The sequence below is a fragment of the Prionailurus viverrinus genome, chromosome F1 (genome assembly GCF_022837055.1).
Source record: "Prionailurus viverrinus isolate Anna chromosome F1, UM_Priviv_1.0, whole genome shotgun sequence".
NCBI classification, from domain to species: Eukaryota; Metazoa; Chordata; class Mammalia; order Carnivora; family Felidae; genus Prionailurus; species Prionailurus viverrinus.
In genome coordinates, this window is record NC_062577.1 from 39,622,940 (window position 1) to 39,638,622 (window position 15,683).

Consider the following 15,683-nt stretch of genomic DNA (forward strand, 5'->3'; position numbering starts at 1 on the left):
GCGTCTCACAAAATGAGATTTAACAGGGATAAGTGTCAGGCCCGGCACCTGAGTGGAAAAATCCAAGTGCACGAGCGCAGAATGATGGAGACGGGGCTTAGGAGCGGCGTGTGTAGGAAAGCTTTTAGGTGTTACGGGATGATGAGCGTGTTGTGACTCAAGTTGCTGGTAAGAGAAACACAAAGAAATGCAGGACGGGGATGTTTACAGTGCGCTCAGCACAATCTCTTGCCATCCTCAAAATACCCTATGGGGTGGGCACTACTCTATTATCCCCCTTTGGCAGAAGACGGAGAGATTTAAGCCGTCGACCCAAGAACTCATAGCTAGCGAGAGGTAGAGCCAGGGTTCCTCTGGATCCAGACCCTGAATGTTCTGGGATGGAAGCATGGAATTTAGGACGGGGAGGCAAGAGTCATTTTCTGGTCTGTGCTAAAAAGACCTGTTTTCCAGAGCCTTCTATTTTGTTCTAAGACCTGTACTCCAAGTGTTCCTTAGAGGCCAAACGGAGCGCGTTCAGAAGAGGGTGTTTGGAAATGTTGCCGAAAGGGATGTTTGGGGACGTCACGCTCCCCCTCTTCGTCCTCCCGGGGCTCCAGCCGCACTGTGGGGAGTCATCCTCAACACCACCCTCCAGGCCATTCCCCCACATCCAGCCAGCACCAGCCCCGAGTCACGGCAAGCTTCACAGCCCCTAAAGCCCTGAAGGCTTTCCACACGTGCCACTTCTCAGCCCTGTCTTCTGCCTCCAGAACATCTCACCTTGGTGCCCTCTCCTGTCCCCGGCCACTTCTCGGCCAGAGACACCAGCGTCTCTCACCTCGATCGCTGCGGACCCCGCCAACTTCTCCCGTCCTCACTTCCTACACAACCAAGCCGCGGCCAGACGGGCAGCCGGAGTGGGCTCCGACAACCGAAACAGGCCCGTGCCACCCTGCCACGGAGACCCCCTCCACACTTCACGCTGTACGTGGAATAAAGCCCCACCCCTAACTCTGATTCTACCCATTCTCCAGCCCTCCCTCCCCTCGCAGGCCCTCACACACGCTGTTCCCTCTGCCCAAAATGCTCTTCCACACCTCCCAGCTCCTTCTCGTCCTGCGGGTCTGGGCTCCGGGCCCAGCCCCGGGACCGCGGCTCATGCACGTCAGCCCCCCCGACGTGGGCTTGCCCTGCCGTTCTCTGGCCCAGCACCCTGACCCCAGCTTCCTTCACGGTCCACAGCAGGGTCTGAGATTATTTATTCATTTGGGGCACAGGGCCATTTTGTTTCCTTCGCACAGCAAGCACAAGGCCAAAGACAGATACACATGGTAAGTGTTCAATAAATATTTGTTGAGCAAATGAAGGGCCCGGAGAAGAAGGGCCTCAGGCCCGGAGAGCTCCATACCGGAGAGAGGACTGTCATCGGTGTGATCCTGGATTTCAGAATCGCGACCCTCTCGTTGAGCAAATGCTGATGTGCACTTAGTAGGCGGCATGGACCACTTCTAGCACCTTCTGCACGGTGGTGATTAGTCCTCCGAACAGCGCTGGGAGGCAGGGGCCAGCATGGCCACTGTGTCACACACGAGGAAGCTGAGACCCCCGAGAGGCGAAATAACTTGCCAAAGCCTCCACAGTCATTAGGGGCAGAGACTGATTTTGAACCAGAGGCCACGCTCTCAAGCACCTCAATATGCGTAGAAACTTCTGGAAGTCCCCAATCTATCAACAGAAGACACGCTCTCCAAGGAGGTGGTCCCAGATGCAAAGGGCAGGTGCCAGAGGCCTGCTGGGCCAGCGTGCGGGGAGGACATCAGGCCTGGACACAGCTGACCTCGGTGACCTGTGACACCAGTCTCTCTACCAGCACTACCCAGGGCTCCAAGGGACATGGGTTCATAGAAATGAAGGTGCTTTGGCAAAGGTAGAATGTGCTCCAGGGTCGTGCTGTGTCCCATGCTGGCCAGGACTGGAATATCAATGAGACCTTCTAGTCAGACTGAAAGTCAGGGGCACAGCCAGGTAGGGACGTGGTTCCTGCTAAATCAACCCATTATTTCCTTTCCGGCCCTTCTGCCTGCCCCCTATTCCTGACCTTCCCCACCTCCAGGAGGGGGAGAGGGGCGAGGGAGGAGGGGGGAGGCAAAAGGGAGCAAGGAGGCAGGCAGCACAAGAAAAGACAGGCTGCCCTAAAATAACAAGCAAAAATCCCCTCCTGATTTATGAGGTTTGGTCCAGGCTCAGAGTTTTTGGATTCAACCAAAACCCCTTGGCCCATCCTGCAGCGGCTCGGCACAGGGTTTGTTTTCCAGGCAGATTGCCTCAGCCTGCCCTGGAACTTTCTGGCGAAGGGCCAGTGAAGCCCAGGGAGGAGGGTCTGGGGCAAGGAGAGGTAGCATGGAGAGGTTCCATCTTGTGGAACACGCGGAGGCCCCGGGGGGTCTCCTGGTGTTTTGTCAGAGGAGCCAAGAGGGCGGCCTCAATTCCTACTTCTCCCCAAGCAGGCAGCTGGGTGAAATTGCAGGTGGGACCCTGTCTGCAGACTCACTGGAGTTATTTGGTGTCCCTCTGCCCAAACTGCCTGCCCCAGGAGCTGCGTGTGGGGACAGAGATAAGCTCTCGGCCAGAAGCGGGGACCGAGTGTGGCTGAGATGCTCGGATCCCGGCGAGACGCTGTGGGAGGAGGCCATGTAGGGGACACATCGCGTGGAGCCATCTGAAGACGAAGGACAGGGATAGGGAGGCCAGAGAGGGAGGTGGGCGTGGCTCCAGAGCCCTGGGGAAGGGGAAGGAGAAGGTAGGTTAGGACATGGAAGAAAGCATAAACACACAACATACAAAAAGGAAGGAGGACACTGGGAGGAAGAAGACAGAATTGACATTCACTGAGTCACCACTGGGTCTGCCATTTTCTCACCCAGGATTCACACGCTGGCCTGGGTGCAGGTGCCAGATCTCCCTTTCATAAAAGAAGAATTGAGAGGTGAACAAGGCCGACTAAGTAGCAGAATCACACAAATGCCCACGATCTTTCCGCCAGGCTACTTCTTGGGAAAGGCGGCAGGAGGAGGCTGAGGGGCGGTCGAGGGAGAGAGCCTGCAGTCGTGGGGTGACCGCTGGTCCTCGAGGACCAAGGTCAAACGTGTGGATCTGACATGCAAAAAGGTGCCAGATGGCTCACGACCTTGGAAAAATAATTTCCATCTTCTGGTCTCAGTTTCCAATCCTATACGGTGAGGGCGTGGGCTAGGTGCTCTCTAAAGCCTTTTCCAACTCTAAGCTCAATGCTTCCCATTGACTGCCATAGTCTTCTCATTCCGACTTCTGGTAGTATGTTCTATTTTGCACATACACTCCAGGTGTGGGTACCCTGCCTGCAAGCCCATTCAAGACTGAGGGCCAACTATGTACCCCAATGCTTATAGCAGCACTTTCAACAATAGCCAAATTATGGAAAGAGCCTAAATGTCCATCAACTGGCGAATGGATAAAGAAGGCGTGGTTTATAGATACAATGGAATACTCCTTGGCGATGAGAAAGAATGAAATCCGGCCATTTGCAGCAACGTGGATGGAACTGGAAGGTATTACGCTAAGTGAAATAAGTCAGTCAGAGAAGGACAGATACCATATATTTTTACTCATATGTGGGTCTTGAGATACTTAACAGAAGACCATGGGGGAAGGGATGGGGGAAAAAAGTTACAGACAGAGAGGGAGGGAGGCAAACCATGAGAGACTCTTAAATACAGAGAACAAACTGAGAGTTGATGGGGGTTGGGGGGGAGGGGAAAGTGGGTGATGGGCATGGAGGAGGGCACTTGGGATGAGCACTGGGTGCTGTATGGAAACCAATTTGACAATAAATTATATTTAAAAAAAAAGATTGAAGGCCGAGACTGGACATTACGATGACACCTTCTTTAAGAGGATGTGATTGGTTAATTAACCCAATAAATACCCAGTTATTTATTAAGTCCGCTGTGTGACTGGCGTGGCAGTTAAGGAGCCATACACAGGAGAGTGAGCCTTGACCTCCAGCTCCGGGGGGCTTACAGACTAACGGGGAATCCACATCCACAAAGGCGATGTTTGCCAAGCGTGATCAGAAATCGTTACCGCTTTATGGAAAAGCTTTGCAAGGCAAGGCCACTTCAGCTCAGCCTCCGCCCCTTAGAAATGAGAAGGAAAGGGGCGCCTGGGTGGCGCAGTCGGTTAAGCGTCCGACTTCAGCCAGGTCACGATCTCGCGGTCCGGGAGTTCGAGCCCCGCGTCGGGCTCTGGGCTGATGGCTCAGAGCCTGGAGCCTGTTTCCGATTCTGTGTCTCCCTCTCTTTGCCCCTCCCCCGTTCATGCTCTGTCTCTCTCTGTCCCCAAAATAAATAAACGTTGAAAAAAAATTTTTTTTAAAAAAGAAATGAGGAGGAAAGATCCACGTGAGCCGGGTCGAGGATGTTTGGGACACACGATCTCTGTTAGGGCGGCTGCACTCTGGGTCCCTGGATACCAGCTGCCTCAGACATTGGAGTCGGTGTTGCTGGAGTCCTAGTCCCACGTCTCTGACCTTGGTTGGCAGTCGCTGGGGGAATATGGCAACGCGATCACGGCTGGGGGACCGTGGTAAGTGTGAGCGTGGGGCAAGCAAGGGGCCATGTGGCCACACGAGGAGGCCTGACTGGCCTGACTGGGAAGGGAGGACCCCGTGAGGGAGAGACCACCGACGTGGAGGCGGAGGGTGAGAGCCTTCCTGCCAGGGGACATGAGAACAATTACAGATGAAAATTTGAGTCAGCTGGAAGGGAGAGACAGAGACACCGGTCAGAGACAGAGATCAGAGACAGTATTAAAGTGGCTCACGAAGCCAGCAAAAGGGCTTGGGAGAGATGCCGCGCTTTATCCTGAGAGTAACAGAGGCGATGTTCCTCTTGTCTTTTTCCAGAACCACCCTTCTGTGGACAGTCCCCTTTCCTGCCTTTCTTTACAAGGCCGCCTGGGATAAATGCCCTTCTGCTTGGCCTGGTCCAATCCTGCCCACCCTCGCAGGCACTATTTAGATTCCCTTTCCTCCAGGAAGCCTTCTTGGACCACCTCATTTCATTCATTCATTCACTCACTCATTCATTCGTTCAACCTTGAAATGTGCATTAATCTCCTCCAGTGGGCCCAGCACGGTGCTAGGCACTGGCCGAGACCAAGCAGCTACGGTTCCCACCCTCGTGCAGCCTGTGGCTTACAGAGGTTTAGAAGCTTCAGTGACAGCTCCTGTTTTGATCTCCTTTGAGGTGCCCGGCCAATGAGGCGTTCAAGGACTCTCCCTCCCATAAGCACAGTGTCCTCCCTCTAGACAGACAGCCCCTCGGGGCAGAGGTCAGACCTCTTCGTGACTTTGCTCCGGGGCCGGTCGGCACTCGGAGGTGCTCAGCGCACGTTTTCCAGCTATGTCTGGTTTCCAGCAACGGTCAACAAAGTGCGACATTCTAGCGGACACCCGTCCCTTTCCCTACTCTCCCCAATTCCAGCACAGACCCTCTGCAAGGAAGGAAGATGGAAACTCCAAGTGAACCTCCGGCCCCAGGATGCAGAGGGGAAAGCAGAGAAGGGAGGGGCTGGGAGGGAGGAGGCGCCTGGGCGAGACGCCAGCCCCCGGGTGTCTCAGGCCAGGAGGGGGTTCTTGGTCCTCTGCGTTTTGGAATGTGACAAGGGCTTGCCAGGCCGTCTTGGAGCGACTCCTCCCCGAGCCACTCACTCCTCACCCTGGACAGAGCCACGCTGGCAGCTCCTCTTGGGCCCTCCTCACGGTACACTGGTGCCCCACGGTGGACAGAAAGCAGGCCCTGATCTCACTCCCTCCCGAGGCTTTGGGTCCCACTGGTAGAGAGGGCTCCAAAAGCCGGGGTGTCCCTGCTGCCCGCACGCCGTTCCTGCTCCTGCGGGGGGGTCGGCCTGGGGCACGGCCCCTGCGCTCTCTCCGCCATGACCACCAAGCCCTTGCCTGGATTCTCGGGGTTTTGCCGGAGGGCACAGCACACTCATTATGAGGATGGGCTGACCCCAGCCCCGGTGTCGTCCTTCAAACCAGACAGAGACCCCCTCTCTGCTGGTGGGCGTAACCCAATGCAATCTCTGAGACAGAAGCGGGCTGTTGCTTTAAATGCCTGCGTGGGGGCCGGGGTACCCCGCGTAATCTTCCCACCTTTGGGGTGGGGGAGATGGCAGTGAAACCCAGGCTTCCGACAGCCTGCAGCTCACTGTCTCTCTAGGCAGAAGTAGGAGGGCACAGTTGGAGGGGAGGGTGACCGAGAAGCCATTGAGGCCGGGGCGGGGGGTGGAGGGGTGCGATGGAAGGCTGGAGAAGGATGGAGTTGACCCGGGGCTGAGACAGAGCCCTGGAATGCTCTGGAATGCGGGACATCCGGGGGTTTTTTCTATTTGATTTTAATTTTATTCCCCGCACTCCCCCCCTCCCCCATATTAAGCTGTGTTCGGCTGCTAGAAGAAGGTGGGTGTTAACTCTCCAGAAGCCACCAAGTGAACAGCCCCATCCTTAGGGCTCATCTCTGGGTGCGGTGTTGGCCCCTTATATCCCAGGGTCACTGCCATAGGTCTACCAAGGGGGTTAAGCAGAGCTAGTGGGAAAAACGCTGCAGGAAGAGGGGCCAGGGAGGAGTAACTGAGCCTGGAAGATGTCAGGAGGAAACAAGGCCAGAGATAAGGAGGAAAGAACAGGAAGGCAGCTTGGAGAATTTAAAGTGTAAGGAACGGTCAGATCAGCTGCCAGACGTGGGCAAAGACTGAGCTTATCCACCAAAGGGAAGGGAGAGCTCAGCACCCCTGAGACCCAGGTGCTAGGGGCTGTGTCGGGGGTTTGCTGACCCGTATTTCATTTGCCCCTCATTGCGGCAAAGCCCCGGCTTCTTTTACAGGAGCCTGAAACGTATATAACTCTTCAAAGTAACTTGCTTTGGTCCCACGGCTAAAGTGGTGGATGTGGATTTGAACCCATGCCATCAGACCCCCAGTGCGTTCCTCACATCTGAGTGTTCACCTGAGAGAAGAGGCATGGTTGAATCAGAGAGAACAAGAGGACTTAAACCCCACTTAACCCTAGGGGTCCCTGGGGGGCTCAGTCGGTGGAGCATCCGGCTTCAGCTCAGGTCATGATCTCACGAGCCGCGAGTTCGAGCCTCGCGTCGGGCTCCTCGCTGACAGCTCGGAGCCTGGAGCCTGCTTTGGATTCTGTGTCTCCCTCTCTCTCTCTACCCCTCCCTTGCTCATGCTCTGTGTCTCTCTGTCTCTCAATAAATAAATGTCAAAGAAAAAAAATTTTTTAATACATAAATATTTAAAAAAAGAAAAAAGAAACTGAACACTAAAATCAGGCCATCAGACAAGCACAGAGCCAGCCAACCCTTGTGGTTTGCTCCTTTCCCCTCCCCCCTCCCCTCCCCCTCCCCCCTCCCCCTTCCTCCCCTCCCTTCCTCCCTCCTTCTACCCTTGTTTACTGAGCAATTACAACCTGTCAGGCATGGTGTTAGTTCTGAGGGACAAACTCAGATAAGAATCAGCCCTTGCTGGGAAAACTCACAGTCTCTTGGGAAATTCCAGAAAACTGAAGCAGCTCTTTACACACACACACACACACACACACACACACACACACACACTGCTCACTCTCAAGACGGTTCTGTCCTCCCTGTCTTTACTTCTGAGCTCCTCACGGGGGCCCAGCAAACCTCACACTTCTCCCTCCAGCCCTGGCTCCCTCAGCTCTGAGCGATGGGGCAGCTCCGGCCAAGCCCGTCCCTCCCAGAGCCGCTCCAGGGGCTACGGCCAGAGTGGTCAGTGACGCCAGAAACAGGCCCGTAAAAACCCTGGGCCTTTGAGCTCTGCGCACACATCTGGACATGGCGGGGCCTGGGGCAGCCCGAATTCTCCAGGTCATAAGTCACGCTGGAACAAATGAACATTTCCTTGGCTTCCAGACTCTTCCCCTCATAGCCACCGACCCAACTGTCTCCACCGCGAAGAACCGCTCACCACACCCCATTCCTCTCTGCTCTGAAATCTCTGCAGCCCTTGAGCCATCACCCACACGGCCCGCTCTCGTGGTGGTTGCCATCAAATCAACTCAGTCTGGCAACCGATAAATGTTTCAAAATAACTCAAGCTGTTTGTGCAGATTCTCCAATACTACAAAGAGGAAGCGGTGGCTCAGAACAATCTTCTCAAAATCCTGTTTTTTCCTCTCCCATTTATTTCTCTGCATACCAGATCGGATCCTGTACCTCTCTTCCAGATTCTTACTTCCCCAAATCCTCTTCCAGCTGAAGCCACACACCCCTTCTCCTCTTTCTCGTCTCCCTTCTCCTGATCCGGCAACACAGAAGCTTACAGTCTGTCTACACGGACACAGACACTGTCTAAACAGTCTGGCAAAGCCGGGGGTGACACAGATGACTGGGTAAAGCCCCTCTTTCCCAGGCACAAGAGAAGTCCAAAGGCTGGAAATATTCATGCGGTGATCATTTTCTTCCCCCCCTTCGCTGGAGCTGTCACCACAGATAGTCCTTCTAAGACCATGCCAAGTCCCAGCAGGGCAGAACTGTTTCTGGACAAAGTGACCGTACCGACTTGGCTATTCTGGTCAGCCATGATCTAAATATTTTGCTCCCATCCTGAGCTACAATGAGCCACCATTAGTCAATTGTCCCGATGCTGAGGTGGGAAAATATGGTCACCAGATCTCTGACCCACCCTTCCTCTTGGCAACCCTAGAAAACCCTGATGATATGAACTACTTTCGATATTGCTATCGACTGAATGTTTGTGTCCCCCTAAAAGTCATCTGTTGAAATCCTCATCCCCCAATGTGATGACATTTGGATGTGAGGCCTGTGGCAAGTGAACTGATGCCCCATTCTGCCCTCCTGAATGGATCAGGGCCTTTATATAAAAGAGACCCCAGGGAGTTGCTTTGTCCCTCCTGCTATGTGAGGATACAGTCGAGAAGAGGGCTATGAATCAGGAGGTGGTCTCTTACCTAACACCAAAGCTGCTGGTAACTTGACATTGGACTTCCCAGCCTCCAGAACCGTGAGAAGTAAATTTGCATTGTTTATAAGCCACCTAGTCTGTAGTATTCTGTAATAGCGGCCCAAACAAACTAAGACATATGCTGTTACTGATTCCGTTAATGTCTGCTTGGTCACCTGGGGACTGTAGGTTCCTTAAGGTCCCAGACTATATTTATTCTTATTCTGCATTAAGCCTCACGAATAGGTCTGTACTAGTTAGCTAATGCTGCATAACAAATCACCTCAAATGTTAATGACTTAAAAAACAATCCTTATTTATTATCTCTCGGTGTTTCCGTGGATCAGGAATCTGAGAGTGGCTTGGCTGGGTAGTTCTGGTTCACCTCTCACGTGGTTGTGGTCAAAAGGCCAGTCAAGGCTGCAGGAGCTAAAGTTCTGATTGAGCCTGGAGGATCCACTTCCAAAGGTTACCTATTCACAGGGCTGGCAAGTAAGTGCTGACTTTTGGTGGAAGGCCTTGCTCCCTCTTCCCCTGAACCTGTCCATGTGGCCCGGGCTTCCTCAAAACATGGTTGTTGGGCTCCAAAGGCAAACCGTCTTGAAACAGAAGGAGGTAGGCAGAAGCTGAATCCTATTTTCTAACCTAAGCTTTGGAAGTCACATAGCATCACGTCTGTTGTGCTCTATTGGTCAGGGCAATCCCAGGCTCCCACTGATGCAAGGGGATGATTCAACCCCACGTCTCGGTGGGAGATCCAGCCACATTGCAAGAAGGAATGGGATAAAAATACAGGCGTGGCCACCTTTGGAGAAGACAGCATCCTTGTGAGCCCATAACAAATGCTCACTGGTGAACTTAGCATCTACTGGCACCTGGAACTGAAACACCTATATCACAGGGAGCCTGAGATAAAGAGGAAAATCTAGTTCATAGTCCGAATTCTGCACCCCTCCCAGTATCCATACTCTTGCCATGAAATCTTAGCATGCCTTCCCTACCCCAACCATATGACTTGCCTTGCCTGATACTTTGTTAGCAGATGTGGGTCAGGCAGAGGCTTTAAATGCATCTGCACGTTTCTTCTGGGGCGCCTGCACTCCTGCCTTTGACCAGAAAATGAGGCGGGCCGGCCCGTTGGACGGACGAGAGAGGCGGAAAGGAGCCGATGTGCCTCAGTTGTACCACCTGAAGAGAGCCGACCCACAAATATGTGAACAAGACCAGGGAAGATGAGAAGAGCCACCCATCCCCAGCAGGCTTGTGAGCTATATGGACAGGTAGAGTTTTCAGGCCTCGGGTTTGGGGGTTGGTCAGTTACACTGCATTTTTGAAGCAATCCATAACTTATAGAGGCGTCTCCTCATGCTATCATGGAAAGCACCTCATGAGCTGGGAGCCTCTGTTCTAGGTCAGATCCAGTGTCTATAGTAGGTGGACTAAAAGCCCCTCAATGTCCACACCCTAATTCCCAGAGCCCGTGGATACATTCCTTTATGTGGCAAAAAGGGACCTTACAGATGGGATTACGGATCTTGAGATGGACCGACAAACACCAGATCGAACAGGCTGTGAAGACGCTCTAGGTCATTGATGCGGCCAAGGTCAACAACAACCTGATCAGGCCCGATGGAAAGAAGGTATGTGTTCCGCTGGCTCCCGACTATGAGGCTTTGGATGTTGCCAACAAAATTCAGATCACCTAAACTGAGTCCAGCTGGCTAAATCTAAATATAAAATTTTTCACCATAAGAAAAAAAAAAAAGGATCTTGAGATGGAGAAACTACCCAGCATTATTCAGGTGGGTCCAGTCTAATCACAGGGGTCAAAGTCAGAGGGGAGATGTGAGGGCAGAGCAGAGGTTGGAGGATGAAGGGCAGGGCCAAGGAATGCAGGCAGCCTCTAGAAGCTGCCAAAGGCAAGAAGACAAATTCTCCTCTAGGGCCGCCAGAAGAAACACGGTCTGTTGAAACCTTGATTTTCACCTGTAAGACGCATTGCAGACTTCTGACTTCAGAACTATAAGAGAATAAATGTGTTGTTATAAGCCACTAAGTTTGTGATAGTTTGTTACAGCAGCAATACAAAACTAACATACCTAAGAACTGTATGACCGAGAAGCAGTCAGGTACCACTATGGGCCTCACTTATTCCTTCTGGCAAATGGGGATGTGTGGTGGATTAAAAATGGCTACTACCCCCCCCCCCTTTTGAGATCTGGGTTGGTCTTAGTGGCTTGTTTGACTAAGAGAATGTGGCAGAAGTGATGTTCTGGAATTTTCCAAGCTTGTCATAAGAAAGCTGGCAGGAGCCAACTGGGTGGCTCAGTTGGTGGAGCATCCGACTCCTGACTTTGACTCAGGTCACGATCTCACGGTTTGTGAGATCGAGCCCCGCGTCCGGCTCCACACTGACAGTGCACAGCCTGCTTGGGATTCTCTCTCCCTCTCTCTCTGCCCCTCCCCTGCTGGCACACATGCTCTAAATAAATAAATAAGCAAACAAATAAATAAGTAAATAAATAAACTTTATTTTGAAAGCGAAAAGGAAGCCTGCAGCTTCCTGCCAGTTCTCTCAACACCCTGTGGAAGCCCAGCAGCCAGCCTCCATTTTAAGCCAGGCCTGTCTCCCAGACAGCCGGTTACCCCTGCTCAATCTTTCACCAAAAATGTCTACCCCTCAGAGAGCTATTGACCACCCCTCCCACCCTGCCCCAGCCCCTTCAGACTCTTCAGGGAGACCCCAGGGACAAAACTTTGGACGGGTGCCCACAGATCGTCTGGACAGAGAATCCAGCTTCCCACACAGTGATAGCTTGGCTCTCCTCCTCTCTGTATCATGCCTTCCATTGGCTTCTGGAAGCAGGGCAGGCTTGGCTGCTTCCCTTGGAGCTGTCATCCCGGGCCATCCCCCCCTGCCATTTCCCTGAAAGCCAGAGGGTTAGGCCCGAAGTTTGGTGGCGTCGGACGGGGTGGGGAGTGTGGTTCCACGGAAGGCCTGGGAGTTAGCGAGCCGAGCTGGGGGCCTGGAGTTGAGCGGGGGGTGGGGGAGGATCAAGCTGGGCCTTCAGAGGTACCCCGCTTTTCCAAAGTTCTCGGAGTGCCCCTCCGCTTTTGCGAAGGACCCACATTGGTACCCGTGTTCGCTAACCGAGAGAAATCCCAAGAGGGTTTTCGCTTTCATGAACAAAGACGGCGAGCAAAAACAGGGTGTGGTGTTGGTTTTGCAGGGAGCCTTCACACGCAGAGCGTGCCCCCCAAGAAGCAAGACCGCCCCCTGCCCCCAGCTCCTTCCCCGGAACAACCCTCAGCATCTCAGCGTCCAGCCGCCAGAGCTTTGAACTTCGTCTGTGAGCATCCGGGCTCTATCTCCACTCATTCTGTGCGTCCGATGGCAAGATGTGTCCTGAGGTATCAGAAAAGCCTAAGACAGGTTATTTCAGGGGTCTAGGAATGCTCACAGTTTTTTTTCACGTAAATTAATGGTAAGTGCTTCTTTAAACCATGTTTTCGGTTTTTGTTAGAGAGAGCCCACGCCCAAGAAGGGGAGGGGCAGAAGGAGAGAGAATCTTAAGCAGGCTCCACTCTCAGGGCAGAGCCCAACACGGGGCTCCATGCCCAACCCTGGGATCATGACCTGAGCTGAAATCAAGAGTTGGACGCAGACACTCAACCGACAGAACCACCCAGGTGCCCCGCCCCCTTACAAACGTTTTCACAGGAAGGCCCCACTCTCCAATATTGGGGGGAAACCTGTATTTGGAGGAAGTTGTTAGTGCATTCCAAACCTTCCAGCTCATTTACTCCAACTTCCCTTTTCCATAAGCTTTTAGCAGACACGGCCTCCACGTCTGTAGTTGCCAAACAGGGACAGGGTGACTGTTTTCAACAACAGAAGTTTCCACGTTGCCCCAAAGACCCCGTCTATAGTTTTAAAATGGGCTTTCCACCTCTTCTCTTTTCCTGCGCTTGTCTAGTTATCTCTCAGCTTTCTATATGTCACTCACCACTCCACATCCTTTCTAGAAAATGCTAAAGCCTAGGAGTTACGATCCTGGGCTCTGGAGTCAGAGCAACCGGAGTTTAAACCCCAACCCACCTCTTAAAGCCCATGCAGCCGTAGGTGAGTTACTTCGCCTCTGTGAGCCTTGGCTTCCTCTGAAAGCCATTTTTCTTTGAAAAATGGAGCCGATGACTGTCCCTACCTCCCAGAGGAATTAAATAGGACAGACTACATCAAGGGCCTGGCATAGAGCAAGTGCTGGAAAAAATGTTTAGACTCTCACTGCTTGGTTACCTCTGAATAACTCATTACACAGCTGACTTCATCCCTGGGTCTTTATCTAGAGGACAAGATTCTGGGAAGGGGGGAGACAGTGGTGCACGGCCTTGACCCAAGCAAGGAGTTTCTGTTCTCCATCCCCACAATGGGCAAGGTCAGAGGGGTGGGCTAATGAATTCAGAAATATTCCTAAGTTTGACAAGAGACTCCAGGACAGGGTCAGGGGAGGGAGGGTAGACTGTTATCTTCTCTGTTCTGTCCATTTCTCTGCTCTAGTGACAGACACACCTCCAGTTTCTGTCTCCTACTCCTGGAAGGCCCTTTAAAAAATGCAAAACTGAATGATGGCATTAAGTGAGGGAGTCGCCCCCTGTTTCCAGGCATTTTTTTAAATGTTTATTTAGTTTTGAAAGAGAGACAGACAGACAGAGTGCGAGTGGGGGGCGGGACAGAGAGAGAGGGAGACGCAGAATCCGAAGCAGGCTCCAGGCTCTGAGCTGTCAGCACAGAGTCTGATGCGGGGCTCGAACTCATCAACCATGAGCTCAAGACCTGAGCCGAAGTCGGACACTTACCAACTGAGCCACCCAGGCGCCCCCTCCAGGCAACCTGACCCAACTCCCACCATCCCAGTTTCCCTGGGGACACGAACCTGTGCTTTTTTTGGTCCAGCTGATCTGGAAATGCTCCCTGACGTCTAACATGAATCCCTCCCCCCTGCAGCCCTCCAAAGCCCTTTTCTCCCTCGTTAGGGGTCCCCGTCTTCTTCAACAAGAATATTTTCCAAGTGTGTGTTTGCAGCCCATCCCAGTGGGAAGCCACTGAAGGTTCCATGGCTCCACCTCACAGACTGGAGTGGGCGGGGGGGGGGGGGGGGGGGGGGCGGGGGGGGGGGGTAGGGTGTGGAGAGTGCAGGACTCTCCAGGGTGCCCTTCACAGGAGTGGGTGAGGCCGCTGTTCCAGACATCAAGGCCGCCGGGACATTAAAGACATAAAGGTCAAAGGAGCCTGTGTCTGGACTCTCCTCCAGGCTCCCCTCACCAGCAGGCACTAAAACACGCTGCGTTCATGACCCCATTACACCACCCGAGGTGGCGACAGCTACAAAATTGCAAAACCTTTTCCATCTCTAGCCCCTGTTCTGGTAACTTCACTGTTCACTGCGAATTCTTCCAGTTTTTCCGTATTTGCCTAAGATGAATGAATGACTAGATTCAAGAGATTTTTTTTTTTTCAGTGAAATGTTTGGAAAATGGCTGCTAGCGCTACAATGACCCTCTTTCTCTCTCCCTCTCTCTCTCTTTTTTTTTTTTCCAAGGGAGAGGGGTTGGAATAATTTTTCCTGCTTCTTTTAAAAGGCACTTAAATAGCTACATTTGTGGTGAGCATAGCATAACCGGTAAAGAGGTTGAATGACTATGTTGTATACCTGAAATTAATGTAACATTGCATCAGCTACAGTCAAATAAAAAAAAAATTTAAGGTACTTACAGTACAGTGGTCACCCATCTTATATCTTCCCCGAAAGTCCCAGTGTTTTAATTTTTTTATTAAAAAATGGTTTTAATCTTTACTTATTTTTGGGAGAGAGGGAGGGACAGAGTAGAAGCTGGGGAGGAACAGAGAGAGAGGGAGACACGAATCCGAAGCAGGCTCCAGGCTCCGAGCCGTCAGCACAGAGCCCGACGCGGGGCTCGAACTCACGAACCGCAAGTTCATGACCTGAGCCAAAGTCGGACGCTTAACCGATGGAGCCACCCAGGCGCCCAGAGAGTCCCAGTTTTTTTTTAAAGGCAATTTGTTAAATCTGTATGTCAGTATGACGTAAATTTTATGAATCGTTCACAAAGTCATGTGTGCAAGAGGTGTGACTCTTGTTTTCTTTCATTTCTGTTTTGACTTTTCATTCATGTGGACTGGCAGAATCTTCAAGAACCAACCCCCTTCCCAGAGTTGTGTCTAATGGATAGGGTAGAGTGGGGCCATGTCCCCGTTCGCAGAAGCCTCCTTTGGGACCTCCACTACCGCACTGGTCTTGGTCAATGGACGTTTCAGGTTGTGGGTAGATGCCCCTTGTTCCTGCCCCATGATCCCTTCAGATTGATGGCTCTCTGTTAACTTCTCAGCCACTTGGCAGTGACTCCTGGAGCCCCACCTCATATGGATGGAACACAGAGAAAATTCCATAAGACCTTCACCTGCCAAGATAGCCCATACAAGCCTTTTTCTTCCCCGAGCTCATTACTATCTGGAACTGTCCCAGGATGTAAGGTCCAGACCCCTCATTCATAGATTCCTTGTAATTCCTGGTAATTCCCCTCCTCTGCGACTCAGCCTGGACACTGAGTGAAGAAATGGGTGTAGGGCCAGCTTCTCCAAAGCT